The 13,129-nt window shown below is 28.3% G+C and overlaps 1 protein-coding gene across 2 annotated transcripts in view; it reads right to left on the bottom strand.

Moving 5' to 3' along the window:
- LOC123297717 (ataxin-1) overlaps window positions 1-13,129 on the bottom strand; it is a 176,083-nt gene that overhangs the window by 123,932 nt on the left and 39,022 nt on the right. The window contains exon 1 of one of the 2 annotated variants that reach the window (XM_044879473.1): window positions 12,843-12,890. The exons of the other annotated variant lie outside the window; for it this stretch is intronic. The gene's annotated coding sequence lies outside the window, so the exon portion shown is untranslated. Of the gene's footprint in view, window positions 1-12,842; window positions 12,891-13,129 lie in introns of those variants that run through there. 2 annotated transcript variants of the gene reach the window in all.

The raw sequence follows: 13,129 nt of genomic DNA, 5'->3' as shown, positions 1-13,129 counted from the left end.
GTTTCTCAAAAGCATCTTTGTAAAATCTGTAAATTTTGGAAAAAAAATGGAACCTATCGCCTCAAAATAATTTTTTTTTCATAATAATTATATTATAATCATATTTGTCAGATTGCCAACTTAGAAAAAAGATATAACAAAAAGAATTAAGTAATTTTTTCTCATATATATATAATACATATATTTGTTGGCATTAATAGTGTGTATATTTATTTATTTTTTTATGAAAAATCTTTTGTTGAAAATTGTTTTGTGTTTCAAAAGAATGTAAACAATAATTAGTTTACTCACTTAGTGTGTTCTTTTTTGTATTTTTCTGAGCCAAATTATTTATTTTTTTGTGTTTTGTAAAATTCCTTTGTTGTAACATTTAGGAATGTGTGATGCATTATTTGTACGGAAAATTTTTTCTAATTTATGTAATTGGAGTTTTTAATATGCTTCATTCAAATAATAATGTTGTTCTTTTAGGCAATTCAATCAAGCGTCGTATAATTTATAATTTTATAAGTTTTTATTGATGTTTTACAAGATGTTTTCGTTAAAAATTAGTTATTTACGATACTAGTGGGATAACAGCATTATTAACTTACGCCTGCGAAATTTGAACAACAAGAGCGTAGCACGAGTTGGACAATCATAGAAGTATGTTTATAAAGCGATATCAACGTCTATCGTACAAAACTATATTTACGCTTACTTTTTCATTTCACTTTATTCAATTTTTCAAAAAAGTTACTAGAGTAACTTGTGAGTAGTTTACATTTTACAGTAATTTTTAGTATTATAATGAATTCATTACGATACAAGTGCGGTAATGAAATTCAGTTGCACTATTATGTTGGAATACAACATAATAGTGCAACTGAACTAAAAAATTTATTGAACTGAATAAAAATTACAACGAATGACCTTGAACCTTATATATAAATATCGCAATAAATAGTAGATACGTAAAATAATTCGTATGCATATCGAAGTATCGAAGACGATGACAATTTATTAGATTAAATGTGGATGAATTAAATCTTAATCGCTTTAAATATAGGTACAGGGTTTTTAAAAAGTATCGCACCGATCAAAAATCACCTTTTTTTAGAAATATGTCTTGAAAATCATATTGCTTCGGCAAAAATTGAATACTAAGTTTTGTCTATAACTGTCTTGTCATTTAGCCCTGGATCAGTCGCTTAGTAATAGGAATCTAAAACCCTTGGGTCTTCCTGTATCTCCTAGTAGTTTTGAACAGTTTTTTATATATGCCCTATGTAGGTGATTAGATCCCTTTTCGAAACAAATAACTATTACTATGGTCATTTTTATTATCAGAGAAGTTTTGAACAGTTTTTTAAATATACTCCTTATGTAGGTGAATACGTCCCTCTTCGAACCAAATAACTTTTACCAGGGTCGTTTTTATCTTCAGAGATAACATCAGAGAGGGGTTCTTATACTTTTTGAAAGTCCGGTATACGTATTGTATGTATTTAAGAGTAATTTATTCATTGACTATAAATATTTTACATATGGTTAAAAATAATGTAAACATACATAATATGATAGTCAACCAATATGACTGTGATATCTTATGTTTGGTTGCTAAGCAAAACCTACGCTAGATATAGATGAATTGTTTGTTATGTATAAAATAAAATTTTATAGTCAAGAGAATTAAGGTGTTTCATAATAAGTTTCAATTTACAACTTTTATCGCTAGAAAAGTTTTATAAAGTTAATATATCATGGCATTTGTTCACTTCCATTGTGAAAATATCGAAAAGAAAAGTCAAATGGCATGAATGTCACTGCTCAAACAAATGAATTGAAAATATTTTCAAATAAACTAGTCTCGATGATAGGAACTCCTAAAAATCAGGATGGTGGTTACTGATACTGAATTGAAAAACCCATTAAAAATAAATGTATATATATTTCAGGATGTACACACAAACACGTGTTATTGTGGTGCTATAGTGTTTCTAGAATCATACTTAAGGTTATGGCGAATATATATGCATCTGTACAAAAATTTTAAATGGATTATTGAATTATCAGGGGGGAGTCACAACCAAACCGCTATGTTTCTTGGCTTGTTTTCATCTATAACATCGAATTTATTGTTTTCTGATAGCCTCCGTAGATTAAGTACATTTTATTGAACCAAAATAAAAATTTCTACGTGGAAGTAAATAATTTCTTGGATGGTACGAAATGATATTGCAAAAAATTTTCTTTACGTTTTTCTTTACGACGTTAAGAGTCGAGAGTTTAGATTTATATAAAGCCGAGGACATATGAAGCAAAAGCAATGGAAATTACTAGAAGAAAGAATTACTATTATACTTGATTACGATAAATAAGATCTTGTTTCAAAGAAATTAAATTCAAGAAAAATGTTTCAGCAACCAAAGACTTATTTTCTTGAATAAAGAAAAAAGAATCGTTAACTCAAAAAAATGTAAAAATAACACAGCCAAGTAAACGCGTTTGCTTAATTTCAGGCATTATTTTTTGTACTGTGTAGCTATTTTTGGTCTTGTTATTTCATAAAGTTAAAAGCTTGAATTTTTTTTCTTGTTTTATACATTTTAAATGATTAATATTTTATTCTTATGAAAGAAAACTGAAAATAAAACATAACTGAATAAGTAATTATCATTTTTTATTTATAATCATTTCTTTCAACATTTTATAATATTTTTTTTACGAACATAAAGGAGAGAAATTATTAAAACAACGTACCTAACAAAAAAAAATTCGTGTATTTAAAAAAAATATTGTTTTTTTTTTATCTGAATAAAATGTTACAGTGTTGATTTATAAGGACATTTTAATTCATTTCCCTGTATTTTCCTGTAAAAACTTTAAACATTAAAACACAAAAACGGAATATACTAAAATTTAGTTCAAGCTCATTTCCATAAAGTATTGTTGTTTATATATTTTTTACCAGCCTTTGCAATTAAATACTACATTTGGAATTCATCGTAGAAAAAGGTTGATAAGTAGTGAGTAGAGACGAATGAATAAACATTAAAATTTGCAAATGGGAAATTGACATTTCCATACCACAAACCATACCAAACTTTTATTTTTGGAAAATATAAGCATGGTTAATGAACTACTTTCTTACGTCTAAAGCAGGCATGGGCGAGTTATTTTAAGCCGAAGTCACCATTGATATAACATTATTGTGTGCCATAAGCTTTATTGTGTGTCTCTTTATCCAAGTTCGCATTTCTCATAGAGGTGGAAGCGAGACGGGTATACGACTCTTCTACCTATCTCAGTTTTCTTATAGTAATGAGATAGGTAGAAAAAAATGTTGTGTCTCTGTCTTACTCGTATTTTTGGTTTCACTGGTTAGGTTGTCTCTGTCTTACTCGTATTTTTGGTTTCACTGGTTAGGTTGTCACTGTCTTACTCGTATTTTAGATACAGAAGTATGAGGGACTTCTCCAACCACGTTCGCCCATGCCCGCTCTAAACGAAAATTACCAATTAGAATTGAATGAATCAACATCGAAAATTGAATTTACTTAACATAAAATTTCCCTGAAAATTGATTTAATATAAACTAATTTTTACTAAACCGTTATCTAACCAATGTTTTTTAAAGAGGAACTAATTAATAAAATTTATTTAACTAGATACAAAAATGTGGCGACATTTTAATGTGATATGAAATTTTTTATCAAATTTTTAACAAATTCGTTTATATATGTATCTTTTCCAGAAACTCGAAGTATGAAATTTATAAAAAATAAAACTAATTACTTAGTATTTTTTGCAAAAAAATTATAATTCATTTGAATTAAAAATTATATCATTATTTTAAGCATTCCGTTTCAAAAGTGCAACTTAAAAATAGTATTGGATTGGTACAAGATTTAAAATGATATCCCAAAAATTACTAACATAATCATTATATGAATGGGATATTTTAATTTTTTTGGTTAAGATTACCAAAGAGCATGAAAAGTAAAAAAATTATTAAATAAATACTCAAAAATGCTAATGAAAAGTTTAGAATGCCTCCTAAAAATGTTTACGGGGTATGCGTTTATTATATTTGGATATAATTAAATGCTTGTATATAATACAAGTTGCCTATAAGAAAATAAATATGCTTTTGATTTTCTAACACTATTTCAATTATTATCAACGATGATTTAGTTTAGCAACTGATGAAATGTTTACCGAACCTTTTCTTGACACACGTAAAAATTAAGCTTTATTGAATTACATTTTATTTTTGTGTAAATATTTTCTGTTTTGGGTCACGCTAATTTCATATTTAAAACAATTTATAATTTATTAAATTATTATTCATAATTATCACCTGCTCGGTTTCTATGTTGTCATTTTTTTTTAGTATTAAAAAACATTGAAAATTTTGTGTGGGTATATGGTTTTTTTTTCTTTTTAAATTATGATAATTTCTATGTTTTTTTTCCTTAATTAATTATTTTTTAGTATTTACATAAGTAATAATACATTCAACTAGTCTATAAATAATTTACTGCATTATACTTCCTTAAATTGGATCCTTTGAAGTTTGATCATTAAATTAAACACGGCTTTAACAGGTTCAACATTTGCATTCAACTTTTCTATATTTATTCAAAATTGAACGGTGTTAACAATTATCCTAAAATGTTTAGGTAATAATTTATAATCGAGGATAGCCCTCAAAAAATTGCTTATTAAAATTTTTTTGCACATTATTTATTTATTGAGAAACTTATCAAATGTTTGTCAGTCTTACACTTCATTTGACGCACTCTGTACTTACGTAATTAAATGCACATTCTCGTATTTAAACGTAGTAACTTAAAATGCATAAAGAAATTTTTCATGAATGGCCTTCTTTGTTACAATTTTAAAATGTTAATTGTTGCAAATATTATAATAATTATTGCAACGGGTGTCCCGGTGACTATTTTCAATACAAAACATGGTATTGTATTGCAGGGAGATTAAACATCGCTTCGGAATACACTTAGAAGCGCATATGCTAATTTCTACAAGCATGTATAGTTAACTTAAATTTAATAATCGATGGATCTAGATTTTTTCTTTAAGAAGCTTTATAATTACGTCTATACATTTATGAAGACTGGATTTTGAACGTAAAATTTAAAAATCCGTTGAAAAATCGCCTTCCTCTATGTAGCCTACATATAAAGAAGTAGAAGTCCTTCTTTTTCTAGGCTCCAATTTTGTTAATTTGTAAATGTTTTTAATAAAATGTATTTTTGTGTATAAATTTACTGTGTTTTAATTTTAAACTCGATGAGACCACACATAGTGGAGTATTTATATCAAGTTTCTGGACAAAAGTCAGAAATCTCAAATCTTTTGTTTTGCATTGAAAGTTGTTTTTTGTTGTAGTTATATAACCATTCCATCTCAATCAGGTCACTTTAGTTACTTCAACCTCGCCCCCACCTGATTTGTAAGCCGCAATCTTCCTGTTCTTACGGATGCATGTTATTACTTTTGTCGCTCTCGAATTACCGTGTCATTCAATTTACATTTACTGTGTTTGTTAGTGCAATTAAGTAAGAATTTTGTTTTATATTGAAGAAGGTTTTTGCTCTATTTATTAGTACTAAAGGTTGATGTTTCTATTAATATACTTAATTAAATATTTGTGGTTCATATTTGCTGTTAAAAAACGTAATTTTTTTCAGTAAATTTATAATACTCAAAGCTTTTTGTGTATGTGTCATTTTTTGTCAGGCAAAATTTTTTCTAATAAGGCAAAATTTAAGTATTTTTTTAATGTGTTGGAAAAAAAAATTGTGCGAACTTGCGCCTTTTCTTTTAAGACAAGGGTAAGGATAGAGATTAAGATAGTTTAAGGCAAAAGTCAATAAAAGGAGCAAGCAGTTTTCCAATGAAATTTTGTAGCTTACAATTCCAAAATAACGTTACGTGGAAACAAAAGCAGGCATAGACAAAAAGTGGCTCAGAAGCACAACAAGTTAAAAAAATTTAAATAGAAAATGAAGTAATTTGATTTGAACACGAATATGATGGAGACGAATATGACTAAAAAAATGGTTTTTTGTTATTGCCAAATAAAATGTCCTTATGCATCTAAATAGTCATTTAAATTTTGATATAAATACTCTGCGACACTCTATTTTATTATTATTATAATTTTTTCTTATTTATAATTATGATTATTAAGTAAAATAACGCATTTTAATTATGTTAAGAATTCTTTTATAAATAACAATAATAATGTATCCATTTTAAAAGCTATTATAAAAATAGCAAACGTACAGTTCTCTGTTAGTTAAGTTGATTATAGTAAAATTTTAATTGTTTACAACGTAAATAATTGGGTATAAATAAAGATATTCAAAGACATTATAATATTTTTATCATTACAGTATTTAATAATAATACAATTATTGTTAGAGTATGTAATTTGTTGGAATATTCCAATAAGTATGTATAAATTTTTCTTCTGAAATATGCATAAATGGCCTTATCACGGAGAGTTATTTATATTTTTTCGTTAATTCAAACGAAATTATTTATCGTACGTTCCATATTTGACACATTTGGTTAAATTAAAAGCTGATAAATTTAAAATTTCATAATAACTCCAGCTGGATACGGATTTGGATATTCTATATCCGGAGTCAAGTGTCACTTTGGGGGATGTTGTTATAATATGCCATTAATTTAATGGCATTGCTCTCAGTTTCTTAATGACTTTTACTATAGTTTCAATAAAAAATGATTAATTAGAATGTTATTATTATTCCTTCACTTATTTCGGAACAATTTAATACATAGAATCGTTTACTTCGTTCCTACCGGGTGTCATATTACACTTCATGTACTTTTTATCTTTACAATTGACTTGACTTTGACTGCTTACAAGGAGTTGTCCGCTTAACTGGCTTACTTCAACTGTATAAACAAATATCACCAAATAGTTTGCCCTCCAGTCTTATTCTTCTCTTGACCACCATAATACACTTTTTTCACCAAAGCTTCGAATATGGCTTCAATTTGCGGCATCAAAGTTCGCTTCTTCCGATACGTGGTTTCGATACATGAAAGACGAAACGGGGAAGTCGAAAGGGAAATTTCGAAATCAAAGATGAAAAGGAGAAGTCAAGAAGAGTTTCAAGAGCCTACAAAGGTTGCAATATAGTATTTACCACAGCTAATTTAAGCAATCGAACAAGTTTTATACCAAAATCAAGCTTATGAAATGCCATGAAATAATCTTTGATAATGTTTTTCAATGACAGTTCCCAAACAAGTCATATTCTCTGATAATTTTCGTTGTTCCAAGTTTTCACACCCTGTATAAGCTTTGGATATTTCAAAGAATTTTTGAAAATTACCTCATATTTCATGATCTGAAAAAAATATTATTAAATATCGCCCACAAATAATTTTATTACTCCAAGTGATGATCATTATCTTCTAACATGGATACACATGTTCATACCTGTTGCATATTTTCAAGACATTGTAATACTATACTACAGATGTATATAATATTGTCTTAACAGTTAATTAATGCACTTTTGGCACCCACGCACCTTCTTCATGATAACTAATAGCAAAAGATACTTTAGTAATCAGCTTTTAAGCTAATTGTGTTTTAAATTTATTCAATTATTTTATTTTAAACAACAACATACGTCATCCAGAATTTCTTCTTCAAGTCTCCTTGTTACCTTTTTTTAGATTCGAGTCAAATTTTTCAATTAATTTTCTTATCTCCCTTCTGTAGTGATGAGCGAGACCAAGATCCTTAACATGACCATAGTTATCTTAATCTTGATCTTGTTGACTGAATCTTGTTGGTATTGGTCTTGCATTATTAGTTTTGTACTTGGTCTTGGTCTTGCAGACTTGAGTCTTGGCCTTGGAAGTTAAGTCTTGGTCTTGCAGAGTTGGGTCTTCGTCTTGATCTTAATTCATATAGATAGGGTCTTGGTGTTGGTATCGTCGAATTGGTACTATATTGGTCTTAGTCAAGACCAAGACTACAAGATCAAGACTGCGAAACTAATTTTGCTCATCACTACCCTTCTGTAGGATTGATAAAGGTAAGTTTTTATATTTAAAAAAATTGACACTATCTTAGCTCAAAGCTGCTTCAGTAATGATATAAACGGAATAAATAAAAAGCAGCGCAGTAAAATCTTTCGAAGGAGGATGCAGAATTTTGTTGAATCTACCGTTTAAAGTAGAAACTTTGAGACCCTTTGTGCATACTTATACAGATTGAATATACGCGTCTTATGTTCGCAATATATTCGAAGGTTGAATGTTTTGCACAGTTGATAATACGTTTGAATAATTTTGAAAATTTTTGTAACTAATTACTAATTACCAACATTTTTATCATGTTTTCGATGTTTTTATAAATAATATTTGTTTAATTTTTGGTTAATTACAAAAAGACCACTCTATTATTTATAATTTCATTGTTATTTCAGGAATAAATCTATCTCTATGCAATAAATTCTCTGATGGGAAATTAATTAAATTTTTTGAAAGACCACATTCTATGAAAACAAATATTTCAGACACGTGATATTATAACTTCTATGTATAATAATAGTCTTAATGTAAAAGCAAAATATTAACAAATGTTAAGACTTTATTAAAAATAACAATTAATTTTAAAACCGGAAATTAAATAAATACAGGACAACTAAATTAACATAAATATATTTTAAGTGTTATCAATTTACCTGTATGTAGAATTCCTGATTTGATATAAATAAATATTAATTAAAAATATTTTTTGCCTATAACATGAATTAATCGATATTAATTAAATGATTAGATTAATAAAATACTATAAGCTAACTCTAATTAATCAATTGTTGAATTTTAAACTTTGTACTTTTTGCGTTTTCATATTCCATAAGAATCATAAAAACGTATTTTACCAGAAATTTGCATCTTATTTGTTTATTTTGGGAAACAAAAATTTTCGCAAGTAACAGATTCAAAATTAACAATATAAGAGAGGATGGGAAAAGTGTCAATAAGTGGGAGAATCGAAATTAGATATGCAATCCTGCAAGTAGAACTCTATACGAACGAATATTCTTTCCGGACTTTATCTATGGATTCTTTTTAAAAGAATCCTCCAATAGGAAATGTCAAGCTGGACGATATCATTTTGGTAATACATCATTGAGCAATCTAGCCTTGGTATTCCAGTTCTTGTACTTCCTCATGTAATTCTAAAGATTGAAGACTTACCAGTTTTAGCGCTAGCCTGGAATCGAATTATAAATTAAATCTTGGTTTGCCAACCCTTGCAAATAAATCAAGTCTTGGATTGTCACCTCCTGTCTTATATTTCAAAACTGTGCGCTAGTCTAAGTTTACAAGTTTGCTCATATTCACAACGGTCTCTTTCCATGCTTGAACCAATATAAGCCTAATTCTCATTTCCAATTAATTTGACATCGAGATTCAGCTTACTCGTAAGCTCAATAATTCATAGGAAAACTGTAATAGTATTTTAAAAATATCCCTAATATGCAAGAAATTGTAAATGAATTAATTGCATGCGAGGATTATACAGATCATACTGTATATAAAATATATGAACTGTACAAAATCTAATCAAATATAATGACGTTAGTTTCAAATATAATCAAACTAAACACGTTAAAACATTTTTATTATAGAGTCCTTGAAAATTATTTCAAATATAAATGCAAATCCTCAACTTAGTAGCACTCATTACTTTGATAGCTTATTCATTAATAGTTACTAAGTAATTTATAATTTGTTACTGGGAATAAGTTTTATGTTAAATGTTTCATGTTAACTTTCGCAACAACCAAAAATAGTAACTTTATAAAATAACAATAATTTTCGTTGGTTAAGACCTCGAAGATTGTCAAAATAGCAGTACTTTAACAATAACAAACACATCGATTTAATTTACACTTTTACTTAAACGTTATTACTCTCTCCTCTTAGGCAAATATATTGACGTCTTTCTCGGCCTCCAACTGCATTCTGTGGTTTCTGGTCCCTGATGACTACCATGCCTTCCACTAGAATGTGGCCATTACCAGTATTAATCAGTCGAGCAACTGAAACTATCTGCTCCACCAAAATAATTTCTACTCAAGTTTTTGAATGCCCGGAATCACCTGTAGACTTGAAAAGGATAAAAGAGGATCGAACAATTCAGGAAAAAAACACCGCAGGCTACAGACAAATTCAACGAATGATAGCTGAATAGAATGTCGCAAGGTTCACTCAAACAAACCTCAGCATCAAAAATTGGATACCTAAACTTTCGTTGAAGTACTGCTTACCAGTCAGTGCAGTATACCTTCTACTGATTTTACGATTACAACCCTGAAGGCAACTACCTCCCTAAAGATATAGACACGAACCAGGCCAGGCAGGGAGAGGAAGAGATGGAGTGTTTAAGAAAAATATATTATTTAAGATTGCTCAATTCAGGAAATAAAGACAAATCACAAGAGAGAGAATATTACTTTTGGTAGAATCAATGTCCAGTCTTAATTATGCTTTTATTGAACTTGTTTTTGATATGTGGGCAAGATTCTACGAATTCTCGTTGATAATATTTGGTGGATTATTGTATCAAACATAAATTATTTTAATTGAGTTATTTTTCTTTTCTCTTAGAATTACATTTATAGTAAATTATCATGATTATTTCATTTAATCGGAAATTGATTAACAGCTTTTATTTTTTGTTCATAATTAAAATCTCATGATGCAAATTTATTAAAACTTTATTATCGTTTTCTAAAAATATAAATTATCCGGAATAAACAAATACATATGCAATAAAAAAGTCACATTTTATTTAATTTTCAATTGAGTTTATTATAGTTCCGTACCAATTCATTCATGAATTGTTTCACCATTTTAGGATGTATTTTCACAAGGTCTCAATTTTAAGTAATTAGGAGAATCTGAAATGGCTTTTGCTAATTTCCTGAGAGCATATCGATCATACACTTTTAAAATTTACTTTCGGGAATATCTTAACCGATGCCAAGGAGTAAATCAGTCGTTCCATTCAAAACTTTTCAAATCTCTTCTAAATACCTGATCATTGTATTTGTATTTTCAATTCGAATATCCCACAAATGAGGATGATTTTTCAACTCTTAATTCAAATAATCAATATTGCTCATGTTATTTACTTGTCATCATTATATAGTATCATAAATAGTAATTGATAGACGAAGACTATCAACGTCTGTCAACTTGCTCGGTCACTACACATTCGCTGTTATACCTTTCGGTATAGCTGTTATGCCTACAATGTTTCGAGTATAGTTAAAGTGTTATTTTCTGTCCATCTCGCCTATATTTTAAATAGCATAGTAGTAGTACAGCTTCAAGTTCATACGTTTTGGTATAAATGCCTGTAATATTTCGAAGATAGTTTAAAAATTGTATTTTCTTTTAATTCGCTCATACTTCGAAGGCACACGTTGTAGCTTAGTCTTTTCCTTAATTTGCACTATTTATTTACTTTTCATCACCGCAGTAGTGCCATATCTAGTATGGCCATATGGACGTAGTAAGACGTAGTCGATCAAGAACTGGCATTGTAGCCCAATCACTACAATTTCGCTATTATTTCTTTTTATGTAACTGTCATGTGTGAATTATTTGGAAGATAGTGTAAAAGTGATTCATTCACTTCGTCCATACTTCATCTGACTACCTGACAAATCAACGTCATTTACTATGCAACTATCCTATTAAAAAACTTTCCTTTAATATGAGCATAAACGCATTTCTAAAGCATTTCACAAATTATAATTAAAAACTATATTTTTATTTCAGTTATTTTTATGTCAGGTTTAGTACTTATCATGTTCATAGCGAAAAACAGAAAAAATAAAACACTGCTTGTAGTACATGTGTGAACAGACAGATGGCATTTCAAATTCGCTCAAATCCGAAACAGATAAATGACGTAGTGAGGGACCTTATATAAAAAGCATACTTAGCATGTCTTTCTGTCCATAGTTAACAGCTTTTCTGGTTAACGAGCTTCTGCCTTGCATTAAGAGTTGGGTGATTACTGCTGAAATTTATTATGTTGATGAGCGGAATCTATTATAAAATTTAAGTGAGTGGAGTAGATATGCTTTTTCTAACTCTCCTTGTTACTAACCTTTGTTACTTAACTACCTTACTTGACCAATATAAACTAGGCATAGTCCTGGTACTGCTTTGGTGTTTAGAGTGAACAAGATACTTAATTAGAAGTTCCAGCAAGGTTTCTCTTTTTGGTTTATAGGAAAAGGAGAAAATAACGAATAGCCAAACATTATACAAAATTGAATAACATAAGTGAGATTGCAAGCATTACTAACTTTTAAAATAAACCCAGTACGTACACTTTAAAATAATAACAATAATTATGGTATCAATAACTAGTATTCTATTCAAGCAACAATAATCAATTTTTTCCAATATATAATATTATTGATTTAATAAATTTATGGTATACCATAATTTATTGTCATGCTAAAAAGAAAATTGGAATAAACTCAAAAAAAGTTCATTACCAAAATAAACAAAACAAAAGTTTATTAGAACCGGTTCATTTATCTACAACATTCATCTAGAATGCATTTTTCCAAGTGTAAATATATAAATTGATTTTAACCTTGAGTAAAAATGAGACAACTCTTGTAATGATGAAATGTCCATGTAACTTGTATGACTCACATAAAATTTTTGAGCACCACTAAAACTATATTAACAACAAAATTGAAAACCGCTATCAAAAAAAAGATAACATAACAAAATATCCACTTTACCTTAAGTCCAAATATCGCCATAGAAAAAACATTCCATTTAAAACAAATAGTACAATATGTAAATAAAATAGTTTTTATTTATTAACAAAGTAATTATTAATAAATTTTTATTTAACAAAATAATCACTGAACTGTTTTAAATAAAAAACAAAAGTTAATAATAAACAAAACACAATAGGTTTACTCTCCGTCAATATAACACATTATTACGTACACAATGACGTCACACGGGTCACGCACCCAAAAATGAAATTGATACTACACCACAGCGTGGTATCAGCAGAAGA

Source organism: Chrysoperla carnea, chromosome 4 (genome assembly GCF_905475395.1).
Source record: "Chrysoperla carnea chromosome 4, inChrCarn1.1, whole genome shotgun sequence".
Lineage (NCBI taxonomy): Eukaryota > Metazoa > Arthropoda > Insecta > Neuroptera > Chrysopidae > Chrysoperla > Chrysoperla carnea.
Note: the sequence above shows the minus strand (reverse complement) of the source record. Positions and strands in the feature narration are given on the sequence as shown.